Raw genomic sequence first — 17774 nt, forward strand, 5'->3', positions numbered from 1 at the left:
TTGTCCAAAATCTCCTATGGCTAATATTCTCTCATCCAGGCAAGGCACTTAACCTCTTGTGCATCCTCTCCAATGCCTCCTTCCTATCATGTAGTGACCAGAACTGCACATAATATTTCAAATGTGTTCTAACCAAAGTTTTAGACAGATGAAGTGTAACTTTTATACTTGATGCCCTGACTGAAGGCAAGGATGCCATATGCCTTCTTTACTAACCTGTTCATTTGTATTACTGTTTTCAGGGAACCATGGACTTGCACGCCAAGGACCCTCTGTATATCAGTTCTCCTGTAGGTTCTGGCATTTACTGTATAATATCCTCTTCCACTTAACCTGGCAAAATGCACCTCCTCATACTTGTCTAATTAAACTCCACTTGTCATTTCGCTGTCCAAATTCCCAACTGGTCTCTGCTACTGTATCCCTTGTACTTCTTTTCTCACAATCCGCAATTCCACACATTTTTGTGTCTTCTGCATCATTGAAAAGTTTTTAGGATGTTCCTTCACCAGGTTCACGTTGTCCACTTTCTGAGAAGCATTATTGGATAATGTTCATAAATTTTGCCATTCACTGTTGCTTCACAGGTTTGATATCAGTAACACCAGAATTGCTGCTTTTGGTTGCAGTAAGGAATTCTTGGGATTCAATTTTGGAGATTAGTTATGAGAGGTAATCAGTATTGAAGACAGTAAATTCAATCCTAGTCTTGGTCCTGTTGTAGTTGGATTCCAGCTTGGATTTGCTTACTGGGTAGTATTATTTGTCAATATGAAGGACTGTCACTAAATTTTAATTTTGTGAACATTTGATATCATAAACTAACTTACAGTTATTTGTAGTTGTAATCCATCATCAAGGACCCCCACCATCCAGGCCACGCATGCTTCTCACTACTACCATCGGGCAGGAGGTACAGGAGCCATATGTTGTCCCACCACCACCACCAGGTTCAGTAAAAGTTATTACCCTACACCCATCAAGCTCCTGAACTGGTGTAGTTAATTTCAGTCACCTCCACGCTGAACTGATTCCACAATGTACAAACTCAGTTTCAAGAACTCTACAGCTTATGTTCTCAGTATTATTTATGTTTTTTATTTGCATAATTGGTCTTTCTTTGCATATTGGTCGTTTGTCAGTCTTTGTTTATGTATTATTTTTCAGAAATTCTATTGTATTTCTTTATGTCCCTGTAAATTCCTGCAGGAAAATGAATCTCGGTAGATTAGAACATAGAATAGTACAGCACAGTACAGGCCCTTCAGCTCACAATGTTGTACCGACCCTTAAACCCTGCCTCCCATATAACTTCTCACCTTAAATTCCTCCATATACCTATCTAGTAGTTTCTTAAATTTCACTAGTGTATCTGCCTCCACCACTGACTCAGGCAGTGCATTCCACCACCAACCATTATCTGAGTAAAAAACCTTCCTCTAATATCCCCCTTGAACTTCCCACCTCTTACCTTAAAGCCATATCCTCTTGTATTGAACAGCGGTGCCCTGGGGAAGAGGCGCTGGCTATCCACTCTATCTATTCCTCTTAATATCTTGTATACCTCTATCATGTCTCCTCTCATCCTCCTTCTCTCCAAAGAGTAAAGCACTAGCTCCCTTAATCTCTGATCATAATGCATACTCTCTAAACTAGGCAGCGTCCTGGTAAAACTGCTCTGTACCCTTTCCAATGCTTCCACATCCTTCCTATAGTGAGGCGACCAGAACTGGACACAGTACTCCCAAGTATGGCCTGACCAGAGCTTTATAGAGCCGCATCATTACGTCGAGACTCTTAAACTCTATCCCTCGACTTATGAAAGCTAACACCCCATAAGCTTTCAGGGATCTGTGACATGTACCCCCGGATCCCTCTGCTTCTCCACACTACCAAGTATTCTGCCATTTACTTTGTACTCTGCCTTGGACTTTGTCCTTCCAAAGTGTACCACCTCACACTTCTCCGGGTTGAACTTCATCCGCCACTTCTCAGCCCACTTCTGCATCCTATCAATGTCTCTCTGCAATCTTTGACAATCCTCTACATTATCCACAACACCACCAACCTTTGTGTCATCTGCAAACTTCTACCCCCACATCCAGGTCGTTAATAAAAATCATGAAAAGTGGAAGTCCCAGAACCGATCCTTGTGGGACACCACTAGTCACAATCCTCCAATCTGAATGTACTCCCTCCACCACGACCCTCTGTTTTCTGCAGGCAAGCCAATTCTGAATCTAGCTGGCCAAACTTCCCTGGATCCCATGCCTTCTGACTTTCTGAATAAGCCTACCGTGTGGAACCTTGTCAAATGCTTTACTAGAATCCATGTAGATCACATCCACTGCACTACCCTCATCTAGATGCCTGGTCACCTCCTCAAAGAACTCTATCAGGTTTGTTAGACACGATCTGCCCTTCACAAAGCTATGCTGGCTGTCCCTGATCAGGCCATGATTCTCTAAATGCCCATAGATCCTTTCTCTAAGAATCTTCTCCAACAGCTTTCCCATCACAGACGTAAGGCTCACTGGTCTATAATTACCCGGACTATCCCTACTACCTTTTTTGAACAAAGAGACAACATTCGCCTCCCTCCAATCCTCCGGTACCATTCCCGTGGACAACGAGGACATAAAGATCGTAACCAGAGGCTCAGCTATTTCTTCCCTCACCTCATGGAGTGGCCTGGGGAATATTCCGTCAGGCCCTGGGGCCTTACCTGTCCGAATGCATTTTAACAACTCCCAGCTCCTCCTCTGCCTTAATATCAACATGCTGCAGGACATCAACCTCACTCATATTGTCCTCACCGTCATCAAGTTCCCTCTCATTGGTGAATACCGAAGAGAAGTATTCATTGAGGACCTCGCTCACTTCCATAGCCTCCAGGCACATCTTCCCACCTTCATCTCTAATCGATCCTACCTTCACTCCTGTCATCCTTTTGTTCTTCACATAATTGAAGAATGCCTTGGGGTTTTCCTTTACCCTACTCGCCAAGGCCTTCTCATGCCCCCTTCTTGCTCTCCTCAGCCCCTTCTTAAGCTCCTTTCTTGCTACCCTGTATTCCTCAGTAGACCCATCTGATCCTTGCTTCCTAAACCTCATGTATGCTGCCTTGTTCCACCTGACTAGATGTTCCACCTCAGTTGTCACCCATGGTTCCTTCACCCTACCATTCTTTATCTTCGTCACCAGGACAAATTTATTCTTAACATTCTGCAAGAGATCCCTAAACACTGACCACATGTCCATAGTACATTTCCCTGCAAAAACAGCATCCCAATTCACACCCACAAGTTCTAGCCTTATAGCCTCATAATTTGCCCTTCCCCAATTAGAAATTTTCCTGTCCTCTCTGATTCTATCCTTTTCCATGATAATGCTAAAGGCCAGGGAGCAGTGGTCACTGTCCCCCAGATGCTCACCCACTGAGAGATCTGTGGCCTTACCCAGTTTATTACCTAATACTAGATCTAGTATGGCATTCCCCCTAGTTGGCCTGTCAACATACTGTGACAGGAATCCGTCCTGGACACACTTAACAAACTCTGCCCCGTATAAACCATTGGAACTAATCAGGTGCCAGTCAATATTAGGGAAGTTAAAGTCACCCATGATAACAACCCTGGCATTTTCCCAATCTGCTTCTTGGTATCTCTGCTGCTACCAGGGGGCCTATAGAATACTCCCAATAGAGTAACTGCTCCCTTCCTGTTCCTGATTTCAAACCATACTAACTCAAAAGAGGATCCTGCTACATTACTCACCCTTTCTGTAGCTATAATAGTATCCCTGACCAGTAATGCCATCCCTCCTCCCCTCCCCCCCCCCCATCCCTTTTAAAGCACTGAAATGCAGGAATATTGAGAATCCATTCCTGCCCTGGTGCCAGCCAATTTTCTGTAATGGCCACTACATCATAATTCCATGTATGTATCCAAGCTCTCAGTTCATCACCTTTGTTCCTGATTCTTCTTGCATTGAAGTACATGCACTTTAGCCCTTCTACTTTACTACCTTTACACCCTTTATTCTGCTTCTCTTTCTTCAAAGCCTCTTTATATGTTAGATCTGGCTTTACTCCATGCACTTCTTCCATTGCTCTATCGCTCCGGGTCCCATCCCCCTTGCAAATTAGTTTAAACCCTCCCGAACTATGCCAGCGAACCTACCTGCAAGGATATTGCTCCCCCTCAAGTTCAGGTACAACCCATCCAATCTGTACGGGTCCCACCTTCCCGAGAAGAGATCCCAATGATCCAAAAATCTAAAACCCTGCCCCCTGCACCAACTCCTCAGCCACGCATTCAGCTGGAATCTCCACCAATTCTTACCATCACTGTCATGTAGCACTGGCAGCAATCCTCAGAACGCCACCCTTGAAGTCCTGTTCTTCAGCCTTCTGCCTAGTTCCTGAAACTCACACTTCAGGACCTCATCTCTCTTCCTGCCTAGGTCGTTGGTACCAACATGTATCATGACTTCTGGTTGTTTTCCCTCTCGTGCACCCGGTCAGAGACATCCCGGACCCTAGCACCCGGGAGGCAACAAACCATGCGGGTGTCCTTCTCATGTCCACGAAGTCTTCTATCTGCTCCCTTAACTATAGAGCCCCCAGTGACGACAACTCTCCTCTTCTTTGACCCACCCTTCTGCACTACAGGGTCAGACTCAGTGCTGGAGGCCCTGCTATCATGGCTCACACCTGGTCAGTCGTCCCTGCCAACAGTATCCAGGACAGTATACTTATTATTCAGGGGAATGGCTACAGGGGTGCTCTGCACTACCTGTCTACTCAGCTTCGCTTTACCCCCTCTGACTGTCACCCAACGACTTGCTTCCGGCAGCCTAGGTGTGACTACCTTCCTGTAGCTCTCATCTATGGACTGCCTCATTCTCCCTCATGAGTCGAAGGTCATCCAGCTGCTGCTCCAGATTCCTTACACAGTCTTCCATATCGCCTAGCCACATGCACTTCTGGCAGATGTGACTCTGCGGGAGAGGGGAGTTCCCCAAGACTGCCACATCTCACATGAGAGGCACATCACCGTCTCAGGAGGAATTGTCCTGGAGCAAGCTGGTCTTCCGCCTCTTCTCGTTGAAACCTCTGGAGTCAAAGCCCCAAAGCTCCACTCCGTCACTGGCCACTTTCCACTGTTCATATTGGTGACGTGTATACTTTGATGTATATTTACTTTAATTAGATCTGTTTGATTTTTGATAAAGGTGCAGTATTTAAATTCTATGACTGATTCAGCATCTTGGTTTTTAAAAAATGATATGTTGTGTTTTGTCTGGCAACAGGAAATAGCTTGAGAAACACTGAAAGAAAACAGTAATGACTATCATTTAAAAAGTGATCCTTTTTCTAATTTATGGGTTATGAGAAGGACACTGATTATTAAGGGTTTCTTCCTCTTTAAATATGATGTCTGAATCATTTCCATTGATGTAGTCCAGCTGGTTGTTTAGAGCAACACACAAAAATGCTAGAGGAACTCAGCAGGTCAGGCAGCATCTATGGCGAGGAATAAACAGTCGACGTTTCGGGTCTCTGTCTTGATAAAGAGACTCAGCATGAAACTTTGACTGTTCATTCCCCTCAATAGATGCGGCCAGACCTGCTGAGTTGCTCCAGCGTTTTTTTGTGTGTTGCTGTGGATTTCCAGCATCTGTAGAATCTCTTGTGGTTGTTCAGACTCACTGAATTAGCAGAAATGGTGGAGCGGAAGGTACTAAGAATACATGATCCCTAATATTAATCAGCAAGGTTATCCCATTGCTTTCAAATTAGCCATTTATTATATTGTCTTGGTGCAGTTTGAATATTGCTCTGTAATGTCATAAAGGACCAAAAGTCTGCACTTGCAGATTATTCGCCTTCAGAAGTGGGAGAATTACAATTGATGTGGTATGGGATTCATGAAACAATGCTGGGCTGTTCACTTAGAGTTGCGGAGAAATGGGATGTAAATTATTTGGAAATTGTTCTATCTGATATTGGATTCCATAAACAATTCAACCTTTGTTAACTTGACAATTGTTTATAATCCAAAGATGTTTCAAAGCCCTTGACAGACAATGGATTACTTCTGAAGTATATTGATGATTTAATGTGAAACGTATAAAATAATTTTGAGCAGACTAAGTTTCATATAAACTGCGAAGTGGTACTGACCAGTTAATCTGTTGCTCATTATTTTGGTAGAAAGATGGGCATTGGTGGAATATTTCTCTGCCCGTAGAGTGTGACTCTGAGAAGGTAGATGACGATCCGGTTCAGTCGCATTTGAACAACAATTTTTGACAGTGAAGAACTCTCAATATTGCATCAGAAACAAATGCTGGAAGAACTCAGTTGAACAGCTTCTGTGGAAAGAGAAACCAGTCTGCATTTTGGGTCAGTAATCCTTCCTCAGAGCTTAGGGGGGCGGGGGTAAGTGGAGAGTTTCAAAAGAGAGCTGGGGTGAGGAGTGAGGTGCAAGTCAAAAGGACTATGTGGACATAGGTTAAGACAGATTGGATGAGCAATCGCTCAATCTGTGTTTGGGTTCATCAGTGCAGTGGAGGTCAAATTGTAAACATCGAATGCTATTGACTGGAGTGTAAGAAATGCAAATGGCTTGCTGTTTTACCTGGAATGATTTGGCGCCTGGATGGTGGGAAGAGAAGAGGCTTGCATCTCCTCTAGGTACATAGAAAGGTGCCAAGGGACATGGAGTGATGAGTGGATTGCTTGTGAGAATGTGGGAAGTGTGCATGTGGCTGATTGTGCAGTGAATTGATTAGCGAGGCACTCTTTTGGGTGTGGGCTTTGAAGTGCGCATGTTTTCGTCTGGGTTGGCTCAGTTCATTGCTCCCACACTAAGTTGTCCACTATGTACCATAATTAACACGACTTACATTTAATCCTACTGTGGTGTCGTTCTGGCTTCGCACATATGTAACAGGTAGGGACAGAAGAGCCAGTCAGGGATTGTCACTAGACTTTGGGTTTAAAGTATGAAATAATTTTGTGTGGCCAGTGTCATTAATATCAACCTTCGATTCTCAATGATGTTTCCTATCATGGGATAAGTGCTATATGAAACTCTGCTGGTAATGATGTGTTGTACCACCAATGGTTACAGATATTGCTGTGTGAGCTTTTTGTACCAAGGTCTGAATGGTCAAATAAGACAAATTCAGATCATCACATGAAAACAAAGGTGCTTTATTTCTGTTATTGTTGGTAAAACAGATAAACCTTGTTTATGGGTCTTTTATTTCATCCTTCCCATCCTGAAGCTGTGTGGGACTATTGCCCTGATCTATTGGCAGCCAGTTCCTGGATTGTAATCCGTTTCCTGATTGTGCTGTGTGGAGAGTTCAGCTCATATTAATATCAAATTTTCCGTGTTGACAATGACCTGTGGTTGGACTTTCCATAGTTGAGTGGGAAATCTGGAGAGCTTTTCATTACAGGGAGACGTTATACTGACGAGGGAAAGCTTCAGAAGTTTTTACTGGTTCTTTAAAAATCCAGTTGAAAGTTCTGAAAATTCTTGATGCATTCGAACTGCTGCTCTGCTTTGTCAAAATAAATCGTTGAAATGTTTCAAGAATAAATTAACCCAATTTAGGTCCCCAGATGAAGCAACTAAATCTTACTGTGCTAAGTATTTGCAATGCTTAAGCTGATATCTTCCAGAGAATCTCAATTTTCTTTGGTCTTAGGCCAATTTGGAGTCTTGACTCCTGATTTTGACTGGATTTATATTCCTGACACCAGTGTAAAATCATATCCTGCTTTGAAGAAAGTGCATTTTTATACAAATCTTAAAAAAAAATTGACAATGGAACACTAATTGTATTCAACTTGGTTCCTCTTGGGGGGCTGTTGATGTCTTGGGTGAAATTTTTTCATATTAGTTAGCCCTACCAAATTATACCAACAGTGCCTTTGTAAATTATATCCTCCTGAACCTGGATTTTATTTAAAGAACATCATAAGTAGGTGATAATGGGTTAGGAATAACAATGTAAATAGTAACTTGCAGTGAATTATAGGTTCAATGCCCAATACAGACATATAAGCACAGACTTTTGGCCAAATGAAGTTGTGGGAGAGAGCTACTCTATTGGGAGAGCTGGTTTTAAAGGAGATGTTATATGTAAGGCTGGTTTGCACTTCCATGATGGGTGTAAAAATCCTGTGGCAATATTTTGGACAAATTGAGTTATTCCCAATATTCTAGTCAGCATTTATCCTGCAGTTATGATTTTAAAGATAGTGATTTACGTATTGATACTTGTGGTAGTTCACTGAGGGCAATTTGGCTGCTTCACAACCTGCATTGCAGTCACCTCACACTAATAGTACTTTATCACCTGCAATGTGCTTTGAGATGTACTAAACATATGAAATGGAAGCTGGATGTAGGCCAGCTGGCCCTTCAAGCTTGCTCTGTGCTTCCTCAAGGTTGTGACAGATCTTCAGCACCATTTTCCAGAAATGTCTATATAACCTACGATTCCCTTTGAAATCCATAAATCTATCAGTCTATGTTTTGATTGAATTGAATGCAAGCTGACAAAGTCTACATTCTTCAGGATAGAGAATTCCAAAGGTTTGCCGTTCTCTGAGTGAAGGCTTTTCTCTTCATTTCAGTACTAACCGGTAAACTTGTCTTTCAACTAATGCTGGTGGGCGAGAAGACCTGTATTTACAAGCAACACACATAAAAGTTGCTGGTGAACGCAGCAGGCCAGGCAGCATCTCTAGGAAGAGGTACAGTCGACGGTTCGGGCCGAGACCCTTCGTCAGGACTAACTGAAAGAATGGCTAGTAAGAGATTTGAGAGGGGGAGGGGGAGATCTGAAATGATAGGAGAAGACAAGGGGGGGGGGATGGAGCCAAGAGCTGGACAGTTGATTGGCAAAATGAGAGGATCATGGGACAGGAGGCCTAGGGAGAAGGAAAAGGGGGAGGGGAGGAAAAAGCCAAGAGAATGGGCAAGGGGTATAGTGAGAGGGACAGAACATTGACTTCTCAAACTTCTGCTAATGCCCTACCTCCCCCTCGTACCCCATCCATTATTTATTTATATACACACATTCTTTTTCTCTCTCTCCTTTTTCTCCCTCTGTCCCTCTCACTATACCTCTTGCCCATCCTCTGGGCTTCCCCCCCCTCCCCCTTTTCCTTCTCCCTGGGCCATCTGTCCCATGATCCTCTCATATCCCTTTTGCCAACCACCTGTCCAGCTCTTGGCTCCATCCCTCCCCGTCCTGTCTTCTCCTATCATTTTGGATCTTCCCCTCCCCCTCCCACTTTCAAATCTCTTACTAGCTCTTCCTTCAGTTAGTCCTGACGAAGGGTCTTGGCCTGAAACGTCGACTGTACCTCTTCCTAGAGATACTGCCTGGCCTGCTGCGTTCACCAGCAACTTTTATGTGTGTTGCTTGAAATTCCCGCATCTGCAGATTTCCTCGTGTCTGTATTTACAACGTGTGTATTGTTGGGGTGGGGATAGTTCAAAGGAGAGGTGTGAAACAACCTATCTTATTTACACAGAGAAGTGGATGCTGAGCTGCCAGGGGTGATAGTGAAGTCAGATGCGATAGGTGTATCAGATGCGATGAGATGTTCTTGGGCACATAAATGTACAGGGAATAGAGAGATGGAGCCTTGAGCAGACAGAAGGGATTAGCTTTAACCAGTGTGGCACAAGACTGAAGATTGAAGGGCCTTTTCCTGTGCTGTTCCATTGAACTGCTCTCCAGGGTTCTAGACTCCTTGGCCAGGAGAAATATTTTCCATGCATCTAGCCTATTAACCCCATTATGTTTCTATATTTTAATGAGACATCCTCTTATTCTTCTGGAGTCTCGGGAATACAGTCCAGTCTGTTTGATCTTTCCTTGAAAGGAAAACCACTCTCCCTGGAATTAGCATGGTGAATCTTTGCTGCAATCCCTTCCGAGATAAGGAGAGCAAAACTATACACTATACATCTACATGTAGAGATGTATAGTGATGGTCCTGAGCCTGTACTTGCTGGAGTTTGGGAGAATGGGGTGGGGGGTGGGGGAGGTTGATAGATTCTTGATTAGTCAGGGTGTCAAATGTTATGGTGAGAAGGTGAGAGAATGGAAGTTGAGAGGAATATTAAATCAGCCATGATGGAATGGCAGAGCAGACTCTGGGCTGAATGACCTAATTCTGCTGCAATGTCCTATGGCCTTCTCTATGTGTGATGTAGTCTCGGCTTAGTACACTTCTTTATCCTGTATTTATATCATTGAAACAATCTCTATTCTCCCCTTTTCCATTGGGGAGAAGATGCAAAAGACTGAAAATTTGCACCACCAGCTTTGAAGATAGTTCCTACCTTCTTGTTATACATAATGGTTCCCTAGTATGATCATTTAGACTTTTGGCCTCACAATTTACTTCGTTACGTTCTTGTACCTTTGTCTTCCTGCACTGCACCTTAATCTGTAACTGTTACACTTTATTCTGCAAACAACAGGAATTCTGCAGATGCTGGAAATTCAAGCAACACTAAAGAAAAGTGAAGGGGGACAAACGTGAGGCCCTTACTGAGAACAGAGCGTTCTGCCTCTGACAGTTGAAGGTCGGAGGGGATGGTAAAGACCCGGCACGGATGAGAGCTCGGTGTTGCTTGACACTTTATTCTGCACTGTTCATTGTTTTCCTTGACACACAGAAATAACCAGTGTGCAAGACCAACTTCATTACCTCTCATTGTATGGACAGTAATAACCAAATTTATTTGCTTGTAATAAATACAACATTATAATACAACTGTAAAGGACACTTTGAACTTGCACTTGGAATCTTGTGTGCATTTCTGGTCACCATGTCAAAGTAAGGATGTGACTAAGCTTGAGAGTTTACAGAAAGCATTCACAATAATGTAGCCAGGTCTAGAGATGTATAGAGAAACTGGGTAGGCTCTTTTCCCAGATATGAAAGAAGCTTAGGGGGTGACCATATATATTTTTATAAAAACATCTGTTTATTGATTGACAGGCAGCACAGAATAGGCCCTTTCGCACCTTTGAGCTATGCTGCTCAGCAATCCTCCAATTTAATCACAGCCTTATCACAGGTCAATTTACAATGACCAATTAATCTATCACTCTGTACTTCATTGGACTGTGGGAGGATACTAGAACACCTGGAGGAAAACCACGCGGTTCTGTGGAGTACGTATGAACTCCTTGTAGGCAGCGGCAGGAATTGAACACAGGTCACCTGCGCTGTAAACTGTAAAGCATTGTACACTACACTATAATGTCACCACTGTCATGAGGGGCAGAGATTAGGTAGACGGTCACCGTTTCTTTCCCTGGGTAGGGAAGTCTAAAACTACAGGTCATAGATTTAAGGGGAACTGAGAGACAATTTTTTTTTTTTGCTGTGATGAGTACATGGATGAGTTAGTAGAGGCAGGTACAATTACAACATTTAAAACCTGTTTGGACAGGTACATTAGAAAAGTTTTGCATGGGCATGCTGGGCCAAAGAGTGCTACATAACTAAATATTCACTGCACATTCATATTATTATTGCAATTTGCAAGCACAACCAAGCCTGTTTAAATTGTAACATTGTTTGCTTTCTCATCATTTCAGAATTACCTGATTTTGTACACCAAAGTGGGTGAACACTCTTTCCCTCATTATATCACCCATGTTCTTACCTAGTCACTCAGCTTGCTCAAATTCCCTTGAAGCCCCTTTACGGCCATCTTTGTAAACTTATTTCTGACTTTTATCTTGACTGTACCTCTTCCCACTCTTTATCTCCTGTAAAAATGCTATTCCATTTTCTCAGTTTCTTTGCCTCCACCACATCTGTTCCCAGGATGCAGCTTTCTGTTCCAGGACATCAGAGATGTTCTCCCCTTTATGAATGGGATTTCTCTCTCTCCACTATTGGTGTTGCCCTCACCTGCATCTCCTCCATTTCCTGTACATCTGCGTTCAGCCTATTGTCCTGTTACCTTAATAATGTTAGTCTCTCTTGTCCTTGCCTACCATCCCTTCAACCTCCATTTGCAACACATCATCCTTTGCAACTCCTGGCATCTCCAAAGGGATCCCACCACTAAACATAACTTTACCTTACTCCCGCTCTCCAATTTCCACAGAGGTTGCTCCCTCCTGGCACTATTCTTGCAAGTGGCCTAAGTGCTACCCCTGCCCACATCTTCTTCAGCTTTTCAACTCACAAGTGAGCATTGGCCATCAGCAACCTTGTTCCAGTTCAGCCTGTCTTGTGCATGTCTCTCCAGCTGTGACCATGTTATTCCCACTTTCCTGGTGTCGGTTAACACTTCCCTCCTCCATGTAGACTTGGACGTACCTCGATTTCGCTTGCCCTGAGGGTTCCATATGAGAGCTTGTCTGGTGATACTATTCGGGGGCTTCCTCAATGTGTGTCCCATCCAGCACCACTTCCTTCCCTTGATCTCTGCCTCAATTGGTGTCTGGTTGGTCCTTATGCCATAATTCTGTATTGTTCACATAATCTGTCCATGTTAGCCCCAAAATCTGACGCAAGCATTTGTTAATGAAGGTCTGGATTTTTCTGATTACTTCTGATGTCAGTCTCCAAGTTTCAGAGGACAGATTTGACATTTGAATTGAAGATTCTCAATTTGGTTCTTAACTTTAGTTCATTTGCTGCCCAAACTGGACGTAGTATAATGAAAGCTTCTGTGGCTTTTTGGATCTTGGACTTCACATCCTCATCTGTACCTCCTTTCTTGTTGACAATACTTCCCAGATAGACAAATGACTCAACTTCTAGAGGAGCATTTCTCAGGATAACTGCGTTGTTTCCTGTATTTAATTTTAGTAATTTTGTTTTCCCCACATGAATGTGTAGCCCTATTTTCTGCAATGTGGAGTCTAGAAGATCTATTTTCTCTTGCATCTGGGCATGGCTGTGTGACAGTAGTGCCAAATCATCAGCAAAGTCAAGATCTTCTATCTGTCTGAACAATGTCCACTGTGTTCCTGCGCACATACCCTTTCCCTTACCTCTGTTCAGGGCCCCAAACAGTCCTTTCAGATGAGGCAACACCCTGCCTGCCAATCTGCTGGGGACATCTAATGTGTCCAGTACTCCTGATGTGACCTTCTGTACATTGGTGAGACCCATTGTAAATTGGAGGACTGCTTTGTTGAGTATCTCCGCTCCATTGCCAGAAGCGGGACTTCCTGGTGACCAAATATTTTAATTTTGATTCAGTGCCGACGTGTCAATCCATGACCCCCCTCTTGTGCCAAGATAGGGCCACCCTCAGGATGGAGGAGCAACATCTTGTATTCTGTCTGGGTACTCTCCAGCATGATGGCATGAATATCAATTTTTTTCTCTCTCCCTCTCCTTCCAGTAAACAAATTTCACCCCACTCCACCACTTCTTCTGTACCCCACTCTGTCTCACCTCCCTATTACTTCCCCTGGGACCTCTTCTTCCCTTTCTCCTATTATCCTCTCTCCTCCTATCAGATTAATATCTTCTCTAACCCTTGATCTTTCCCATCCACCTGACTTCACCTATCACTTTCCAGCTGGCCTCTTTCCCCTCCCCCACCTTTTTATTCAGGCATTTTCCTCCTTCCTTCTCACTCCCAATGAAGGGTCTCAATGAAGGGAAATGTCCACTTGCATAGACGCTGCCTGAACTGTTCAGTTTCTCCAGCATTTTGTGTGTGATTCTTTTCTCAGAATTTTGTTAATAAATCCTTTGTTATAGATTTTATCATATGATTTGAGGCAAACGGGTAATTTGTTCTTTTTGGGAAAATAACGAAAACTACAATCAGTGGTCACATTATTAGGTACACCTGTACACCTTGTTAATGCAAATATCTGATTGGCCAGTCATGTGGCAACAGCTCAGTGTATGAAAGCTTGCAGACAAGGTTAAGGGGTTCAGTTGTTCCTCTGACCGAACATCAGAATGAGGAAGAAATGTGATTGGTGACTTTGACCGTGGAATGATTGTTCATGCCAGATGGGTTGGTTTGAGTATCTCAGAAACTGCTGATCTGGGATTTTCTTGCACAACAGTCTCCAGAGTTTACAGAGAATGGTGCAAAACCAAAAAAAAAATCCAGTGAGTGAGAGTTCTGTGGGCGAAAATGCCTTGTTAATGAGAGAGGTCAGAGGAGAATGCCCAGACTGGTTCAAGCTCATGGGAAGATGACAGTAACTCAGATAACCAACAGTGGTGTGCAGAAGAGCATATCTGAATGCACAACGCGTTGTACCTTGAAATGGATGGGTTACAGCAGCACAGACTGCTCAGGGTTCTGCCTCTGTACCTAATAAAGTGGCCTCTCAGTGTATTTCACTATTTTGAAAACCACCTTCTCACAAAGGTCCCCATACACCTGGATGTTTTCTTTAAGGGGGCAAGTAGCAATTTTTTCCATATAATAATTTTTAAACCTGTTATGAACACTACGATTTAGCTGTCTCAGATAGGACTAAACTGCCTTTCCAGTTGATGGCTCCTAGCAACAATGCTGTCTGGTGCTTGAACTGTTTTCTGTATTAATTGAGTCTATTTGTACCTGATACAAGGATTTGACCTGCACCAGTCTCTGTATTTCCACAATGGTAGATAATTGCTTAAATGAGGTGAAGGCTTGAAAGGAGGTCAGGAAGGCAGAGTAGCAGACACAAAGATTTGCGAGTTAAAAACATAAAAAATCTGTTCCTCAGTGTCTGGAGAACTTCTGGTACAGTGAATTCTGTGTTGGAAATTAATGTACTGGGGAAATGGACTTTTCCTGGCTGAATCTGAATCTGATTTTTTTCTGGAAGTGCGCATTGAATCCAACGTTATTACTGCAACCTTCAGACTGTTGCATAGACTTGTGCAGCTATGGTGGATGATCGGGATATTGGAAGAAATTTGGTTCAAATAAAAATTCACGGTAAATTTATTATCACACAATATTTTATATGTTGCCATATACTCCCCTTAGATTCATTTTCTTGCAAGCATTCACAGTAGAATAAAGAAATAATGGTATCTATAAAAACGCATACAAGATAGGAAAAAATTGTGCAATGACCACAGACTGTAAATACAAAAAGAAAAACACAAACAAAATAGTAATGATAGATAAACAATAAACATCAAGGAAATGAGATGAAGAGTTCCGGAAAATGATTTGTTGGGTTCCAGGAACAGTTCAGTTTTGGGGTGAGAGAAATTATTCCCACTGATTCAAGAGCTTGATGTTTGAGGGGTAATAACTGTACTTGAACTTGATGTTCTCAATGGTGGGCTATTGGGTGCTGATAATCTGCCGGGCAGTTTTCTCCACATGCTGGAGTGCTTTGCGGTCTGATATGGGACAATTGTCATGCCACGCTGAGATACTGTTGATGAGTATGCTCTCAATGATACAGTGGTACAAGTCCGTCAGTATCCTGGGACAGAGCTGAGCTTTCTTGATGCTCCACAGGAAATAAAGGCGCTGTTGCGCCTTTTTGATCGGGATGGAGGAGTTCAGGGATCAGGTGAGATCCTTGGAAATGTGGACACCAAGGAATTTGAAGCTTGATACACGCTCCAGTACAGCTCCGTTGATGTAGATGGGGATGTGAGTGTGGCTCTGATGCAATCGGCCAGTATTCTCTCCACTGCACATCTGTCAAAGTTTGTCAAGGTATTAGATGACATGTTGAATCTTTGCAAAATTCTAATAGAGGCACTGCTGTGCTTTTTTTTGTCATGGCATTACGTGCTGGGCCAAGGACAGATCCTCTGAAATGATAATGGGAAGGAATTTAAAGCTGCTGACCCTCTCCACCTCTGATGAGGACCTGTTTTCTCCTTTTATAGTCAATAATCAGCAGTTTGGTTTTGCTGACATTGAGTGAGAGGTTGTGGCACCATTCAGCCAGATTTTCAGTCTTCTGATTATGCTGCTTCATCACCACCTTTGATTTGGCCAGTGACGGAGTTTTGTTAGCACACCAATTATATGACATTGGAGCTTTACTTAACTTCAGTCACAAGTGTAAAGCAAGTAGAGCAGGTGGCAAAGCGCACAGCCTTGTGGTGCACCTGTGCTGATGGAGATTGTGGAGGAGATGTTGTTGCCAATCCAAGCTGACAGGTCTGCAAGTGGAAAAAATCGAGGAAACTGTTGCACAAGGAAGTATTGAGGCCAAGGTCTTGAAGATTATTGACCTTAATGGTCTCTGTTGCCCACCAATATACAATATACCCTGTCTCCTTAAAATCTTCTCAGTTTACAGCCATTTAGGCAATGGAAATTCACCCTTAATAGAATTTAGAGAGTGCTATCCAAAAATTTTGAGCTAGAGGATATTCTTTTCAAATCAAGTCTTTGATGCATACACCAATGATGCAAAATTGCACGACAGAAAATTGCAATATGGACCATTTTCTAAAAATGCATCTCCCCCATAATGCAAGATTACCTGTATGTTCAACGTCTTCTCTGTCCCTCCACTATACCCACCAATCACACTTACAGTTTAACTGGATAAAAAAGGTTACATATTTTTAAAACAAGGTCAAAAGTACCATATCCTGCATAGAACCCATCTGCAGCAGACCTTTCTTTAATTGCTTTGGGTATTGATTTGCTATCAACAGAATGGGTCTTCAAACGTTTCACGAAATGTAGAGAGAGTTGAGGTCTCGTCGCTGGCCATATGGGACCTGGGGTTAGCCCATAGCACCAGGAACCTTATACCAGGAGTCTGTAACTTGTAGCAAATTGAGCTGCCCACTTTAGAGATGAGGAGGTTTGCTTCAAGTAGGACTGAGATCGAGGTGCTTGAATGCAATTTTCACTGTAGTAAAGATTAATTTCTTATGCTTCCTGAGCAGGAGTTTAAGAATTATGATAGTTTCACCATGCATTTCTCATTGGTGTAGAAATGTGGTCCTGATGAAGGGTCTCAATCTGAAATGTTGATTGATTGTTCCTCTCCAGCAAGTCCTGCCTGACTTGCTGAGTTCCTCCAGAATTTTGTGTGTGTTGGTGTAAAAGGAGTTTGGGGTCTAGCATGGTGACTTAGTTGAAGTAAAAGCCAAGGGATTATTATAAGAATCTGGTCATGGTTTCCTACAAAGTGAAAATCGTCAGAGAAAATGCCTCACAGATGAATAGTACAGCCACACTGCACTGTCAGACAAATTTCTCCTTTGCCCTCTCTAACCTTGTGAACAAACTACTAAAGTCCTTTTATACCACCTTTCTTCCAAGAACCCCAAACCTTATCCCTTCCCCTGATAACACTACTTCCTAAACCCTCTCCTAATCCTTGAGCCTGTGCGTCAGGAGTGCAGCAGGGCTACTGTCTGTTCATGTGTTCACAGAGTGCAGAGAGGATGCAATGGAGGAACATCACTGTGCCTGTTATCCAAGTCTTCATGCCCACAGTACTGAAACTAAAAATAAAAATAGAGAGAATTTATTATTTATTTTGTACAAGCCTTGACTATCCTCTCTCAGTCTAATGTTGGTATCAGTTGTTAAACAATGGATCACTTTCTCATCACTGATAAAGTGTCTTAATATGAGTGTTAAGCATCTAAGAAGCATCTCTGTGTATAATATGGGGTTACAGACAGTTCTCTAGGAATGCAACCCTTCTAACCTGGGATCACCTACCTGATGAGGTAAAAGTAGAGGGGTGTTGAGCTGAATTTTCGCTCGTCTGGTTACCATATTGTTGCTAGCAATAGT

The 17774-nt window shown here is 42.9% G+C and overlaps 1 protein-coding gene across 5 annotated transcripts in view; it reads left to right on the forward strand.

Moving 5' to 3' along the window:
- Positions 1–17774, forward strand: part of zzz3 (zinc finger, ZZ-type containing 3) — a 182851-nt gene that overhangs the window by 15616 nt on the left and 149461 nt on the right. The window contains exon 1 of one of the 5 annotated variants that reach the window (XM_072273344.1): positions 6325–6409. The exons of the other annotated variants lie outside the window; for them this stretch is intronic. The gene's annotated coding sequence lies outside the window, so the exon portion shown is untranslated. Of the gene's footprint in view, positions 1–6324; positions 6410–17774 lie in introns of those variants that run through there. 5 annotated transcript variants of the gene reach the window in all.

This window comes from Mobula birostris, chromosome 12 (genome assembly GCF_030028105.1).
Source record: "Mobula birostris isolate sMobBir1 chromosome 12, sMobBir1.hap1, whole genome shotgun sequence".
NCBI lineage: Eukaryota > Metazoa > Chordata > Chondrichthyes > Myliobatiformes > Myliobatidae > Mobula > Mobula birostris.